This window comes from Nicotiana attenuata, unplaced genomic scaffold (genome assembly GCF_001879085.1).
Source record: "Nicotiana attenuata strain UT unplaced genomic scaffold, NIATTr2, whole genome shotgun sequence".
NCBI lineage: Eukaryota > Viridiplantae > Streptophyta > Magnoliopsida > Solanales > Solanaceae > Nicotiana > Nicotiana attenuata.
The window spans coordinates 56,275-62,792 of record NW_017672466.1 but is presented as its reverse complement, the minus strand read 5'-3'; positions in this window follow the sequence as shown (position 1 = coordinate 62,792).

Here is a 6,518-nt window from a genome sequence, read left to right as displayed (position 1 = left end):
AAATACAGAAATTCATTGAAGATATCGCTCCTCGATCACTACGTAGGATTTTAATCTTCTTTTCCAATTGATTTTCAACTAATGCTTTGTAACTCTTAAACATATCAAATGCTTGATCTTTTGTTTTCATTAAGTAAACATGTGTATATCTAGAATGATCATCTATAAAAGTAATAAAGTATCTATTTCCACCTCTAGTTAAATGACCATTCAATTCACATATATCGGAATGCACAAGTTCAAGTAGATTACTTGTTCTTTCATTCTTTGGAAAAGATTTCTTAGTCATCTTAGCTTGTATGCAAATTTCACATTTTTTATCATTATTCTCAACAGCAGGAATTAATTTATTTTTAGACATAAACTTAACATATCGAAAATTAACATGTGAAAGTCTAGCATGCCATAAATTAATAGATGACTCAATCATATAAGCAGAAACTTCAACTTTATTAATACTTAATTTGAACATGCCCTCACAAGAGTAGCCTTGTCCTACAAATACACCATTCTTAGAGAAAATAATCTTTTCTGCCTCTATAACAGTTTTGAGGCCTTTCTTACTTAATAAACTTGCAGAAATTAAATTCTTCCTAACATCAGGTACATGATGAACATTAATTAAAATCAACTTCTTTCCCGAAGTGAATTGTAGTTCAACTATTCCTTTTCCAAAGACCTTGGCGGTGTCATGATTTCCCATTAAAACCTTTTCATCACTTGTTGCAACTTCATAATGTTTGAAGAAACTCTTGTCATTACATACATGAACTGTAGCACCGGAATCATACCACCAATCTGCAGATTTCATAGTTGCTACCATGTTGCATTCAGTTACCATACTCAGATTCAAGTTGGTAAAAGCAGAAATCATAGCAACAATATCCGAAGAAGAAGCTTGTTGTTGTTCAACATTATTTACCCTCTTCTGTCCAGCATTTTCTTTATTTTTCTATCTCTTACGAAACCTGCAATCTCTCTTAAAATGACCCATTTTTCCGCAAGTATAACATGGACCTTTCTTAATGTTAGAAGAATTTTCCTTTGGAGCAGCCTCAAACTTTCTCTTCTTTCCAGCCTTGTTTCCAGATTTTCCTGAGTTGTTTGTCTTACTAGACTCAACATAATTCACCTTTGAACTAGTTTCCGAAGCATATTTATTTTCACATTTTCGTGACTCTTCTTCAATCCGAATATGCTTTGTCAACTGGTCCACATTAAAGTCTTCGGAAGAATGTAATAATTTCTTCCTATAGTCATTCCAAGTGGCTGGTAATTTTGCAAGTATAGCAGCCACTTGAAGAGATTCAGAAACATCGACTTTAAAATCTTTGAGTCTAGATATCAAAACCAGCAACTCATCAACCTGTTCCATGACAGATTTTCCATCTATCATTTGAAATTCAAAAAATTTTATTCCAAGGAATCTGTCCGTTCCTTGCTTCACAACAGTATATTTCTGTTCCAAGGCTTTCCAGATTTCTTGTGGTGATTTGTGAGGACGGAACAAATCATATAAATGATCAGAAAGTGAGTTTAAAATAAAGCTCTACAGCGCACCTCATCATCTTCACGTTTTTTGCGTGCCGCCTTAATTTCGTCAGAGTCTTCAGCAGTAGGTTCTGGCATTGCAGTAAGATCAGAACTCAGCAGATATGCTATTCCCAACTCCGTGAGAAAGAACAACAATTTGTCTTTCCAGCGGGTGAAATTTGAGCCATCAAATCGATCCAGTTTGAACACTTCGAACATCTTGTTGAAACCAGAATCACTACCAGAAGCCTCCATTGCAGTGTTGTTAAATTCCTTAAGATTGTTAGAAAATATAACAGAATATAGGAACGAAATAATTAGGCTTTGATAGTGTAGTCACTGTCCTTAAGGAATTTAAGCCTCCCAATTTCGTTGCTGCAGGGATTATGGCAGAATTCCTCCAGGATTTTACAAAGCCTCTGAAATTCGAGCACCAGCAATTAACTCGAATTTCCACTTGAACAAATTTGGTGAATTGAAGATAGCAGAAAAGAAGAAGATACATTGTTGCTTTTCTGATGATTTTTGTTTTGGAGAAGAAAAGGGTATTTATAAACCTTTAGGTGTCTGTTAGGACTAACAGACTCAACCTTTGCCAATAGGTACCTTTTAATACCAAAAGTCGCCTCTTTTCAAACCCTTTAGGTGTCTGTTAGGACTAACAGACTCAACCTTTGCCAATAGGCACCTTTTATTACCAAAAGTCACCACTTTTTAAATCCTTTAGGTGTCTGTTAGGACTAACAGACTCAACCTTTGCCAATAGGTCTGTTACTATATCAATTTTTTTCCATTGCTTCTTCTCTTTTTTCTCCATCTTTTTTTTTTCTTCCCACACTTCTTTAGGGTTCTCTTCATGCTTTTAATTTTGCAATTTAATGGTGTTGTCTTTTAAAATCTGCAGTGTGATTGGAAGTAGATACGATAAAGAACTAGATAATGGTAAGATTTCATTTTCTTTAGACTCCTTTTTTAAGAGTATCTTCATCTGGTTAGATTCTGTGGTGGAGTTCTTCGCTTATCTTCTTTAGTTTCTCTTCTGATGCTCTTTTTTTAATTTTCCCAGATCTTCCTCTCCGTTTGATCAGGACTATGCTGCAGGCTTCTTTGGGTTTCTGATTGTGGAACGTATGCAACTTTGTGGATTCAACAGATTTAACTTGGTTGGAATTCTACACCAGTTTTATCCAAGATAACAGGTCAAAAAAATTTCAAATATCCGAAAGTCTCATTTCTGTTATAAAATAAAGACTATAAAGTAAAGACAGGTATAGAGAGAAACTGATATATTATTCGAATTCAAACTGATGTACATAATGAACTGAAATCTCTTCTATTTATAGAAGAAAGGAAGCTGTTGTGTGAGCTGCTACTGCAAGCTGCTGTGTGAGCTGCTACTGCAAGCTGCTGTGTAAGCTGCTATTATACCAGATATGGATAATCTTCTACTAGGGGCAATGATTATCCATAACGGAGTACTGAAAGGATAAGCTCATTGTACCCAGTATGGATAATCTTCTACCGGGGGTAATGTTTATCTATAACCGGGTACCGAAGTGATAAGCTTATTATACCGGTATGGATAATCTTCTACCGGGGGTAATGTTTATCCATAACCGGGTACCGAAGTGATAAGCTTCTTCAGGAAGCTTATTTCCAATAGAGTACTCAATAGATAAACATATTTACGGCGGAGTCCCATATGGATAAGCTTCTTCAGGAAGCTTATTTACAACGGAGTACTAAATGAACATCCATAATATAATATATTTATAACACTCTCCCTTGGATGTTCATAAAAAGATAATGTGCCTCATTAAAAACTTACTAGGATAAACCCTGTGGGAAACAATTCTGGTGAAGGAAAAAGAGTACACATATTTAGTAATACGCATTGCTAGGTGCCTCATTAAAAACCTTATAAGGAAAACCCTATAGGAAAAAACCTTAGTAAGGAAAAAAGAGTGCATCGCGTATTTTACTCCCCATGATAAAAACCTTGTTTCAAATATTTGAGTCTCCGCATTCTAATCTTGTATCTGCATAACCAATACGATCTGCACCACCTTTGTTAGCATTAGCGAGATACATATAGCAATTGCACTGAGATAGAGTATTTCAGGACCAATGAGTTCTTCATCCTCTTCTGGAGGTCGGAACAGATCTTTATTCACTTCAAGTGATCGAACACCCATTTGTGTACTTAATGGGTGCGCTTTGTCCATGTAAAAGCGTTTAAAGACCCTTTCTGTATAGGCAAATTGATCGATAAAGATCTCGTCTGCTAAATATTCAATTTGCAGACCAAGACAAATTTTTATTTTTCCAAGTTCTTTCATCTCAAATTCTTTCTTAAGATATTTAATTGCCTTTTGGAGCTCTTCTAGAGTTCTAACAAGATTTATGTCATCAACATAAACAAAAAGTGTAACAAATTTTGGTGACAATTTTTTTTTTATAAAATTACATGGACAAATAACATCATTTATGTAACTTTCTTTCAGCAAATATCACTGAGGCGATTTTATCACATGCACCCAGATTGATTTAAATCGTACAAAGATCTTTATAATTTGATCGAGTACATTTATCAAGACTTTGAATTATATGCTTGAAGAATTTTAAATCCTTCAGGGATCTTCATATAGATTTAATCAAATAAGTCATATAGGTTATAACTCGTATTTAAATGGCATGACATCTTCAGGTGTCTAGACTAGTGGTCCGATCCTCACAATATTTCACAGTATTGTGCACTATATTGTATCAAATATATCGTCGACGATCATTTTGTATCGGTTCCTAAGCGACATAACTTGTTGAGATCTCATAACTTTCTTTATTTTCAGGTACCTGAACTTCTTCCGGAGCTTCATGAAATGTTATGTCGTGGGCTCTTCTAGAGCTTATTTCCTCCTCATTATGATCATTTTGATCATTTGCTCCTATCATTTTTCAAGGATTATCACCTTTGGAACCGATCGATTTACTACGCTTCATGCGTGTAGTAAACTTTATCCTTCAGGGACTTTAATTATAATAGCATTTGCAACTGAAATATGATATTTAATTTTGGATCAGCAAATGCTTCTGGCATTCGACTTGAATTATATTCTAAGTGAGGATCATATTAATGATAATTCGATTCATATATCATATTTTTCAGTTGTTTATTCCATCCCCCAAATGTTAGAAAAACTAACATGTCACGACCCGGATTTCCCACCATCGGGAGTCGTGATGGCGCCTACTGTTGGAGCTAGGCAAGCCAAACATTTAAATATTTTCGGATAACAACATAATAATAATAAAATATCGAGCCTTTAAATAAATGCGGAAGTCTTTTAAAACATAAACAACTGGTAACCCAAAATGCAGAAGTCTAATATTTCACTACCCAAGACTGGAGTCGCTATCTCACGAACTACTAAAGAGTGCTACAAACAAGTCTGAATAGAAAAAAAATACATAATGTCTGTTTCGGTACAATGAAGCAAACAGAAAATATGGAAAGGGACTTCGGCCTGCGACCGCCAGCTAGGCTACCTCGTAAGTCCCTGGACTGCCTACGAAGAGCCTCTCGCTGAGTAACTGGGAGAAACTTCTCCAAAAACAACTCTGCAAACTGGTCCCAAGTCAATGATGGCGACCCTGCTGGTCTGGATAAACAATAGTCCCTCCACCAAGTCTTGGCGGATCCTGCTAGTCGAAAGGTGATGAAGTCGACCCCATTGGTCTCCATAATACCCATAGTCCAGAGAATCTCATGGCAGCTGAATAAGAAGTCCTGGGGGTCCTCTGTAGGAGCACCGCTGAAGGTGGTGGTGAAGAGCTTGGAGAACCTATCAAGCCTCCATAAAGCATCTGAGGACATAGCCGCTCCATCGCCGGCCTGAGTCACAATACCTGGCTGAACCGCCACAGCTGGCTGAGCCACTGGAACCTGAGCCTGGGGAGCTACCTACTACGGAGTATGTGTAGCAGGAGTCTGAACCCCTCCTCCAGCCTGAGAAGTGGCCGGTGCTACTGGAAGCAAACCCGCTCTAGTGACGCTCTCCACAAAGCCTACCAATCTGACCAGAGCGTCCTGAAGAACTGGGGTGGCTATGAACCCCTCTGGTACCTGAGCTGGGCCCACCGGAGCTGCTGGGGCTGGAACCTCCTCGTCATAATCAACATTAGGCTCCACCTCTGGGATTGCTGCTCGGGGCTGAGCTCTGCCCCGACCTCGGCCTCTGGCACGGCCTCGGCCTCTGCCCCTCGTAGGAGCTGCTGCTGGGGGCTCGGGCTGCTACGCGGTAGAAGAGGAAACACGTGTTCTCGCCATCTGCGAAAGAACAGAGTAGAAAGACAATCAGTGTTTGAGAAACAGAATCGCACGACGGGAAAGAACACAAGTGAAACTTTTCCTAACTCCGTAGCCTCTGGGGATAAATACAGACGTCTCCGTACCGATCCCTCAGACTCTACCAAGTTTGTCCGTGAGTAGCGAGACCTATGTAACCTAGAGCTCTGATACCAACTTGTCACGACCCGGATTTCCCACCATCGGGAGTCGTGATGGCGCCTACTGTTGGAGCTAGGCAAGCCAAATATTCAAACATTTTCGGATAACAACATAACAATAATAAAATACTGAGCCTTTAAGTACATGCGGAAGTCTTTTAAAACATAAATAACTGAAAATCCAAAATACGGAGGTCTAATGTTTTACTACCCAAGACTGGAATCGCTGCCTCACGAACCACTAAAGAGTGCTACAAACAAATCTGGATACAACAATACATAATGTCTGTCTCGGTACAATGAAAACAAACAGAAAATATGGAAAGGGACTTCGGCCTGCGGACGCCAGCTAGGCTATCTCGTAAGTCCCTGGACTGAAGAGGGCTCCCGATCAACTACTGTTGTGATCCAAGAGCTGCTCCGGTACAGTAATCTGTGCAAAAAGCACAGAAGTGTAGCATCAGCACAACCGACCCCAT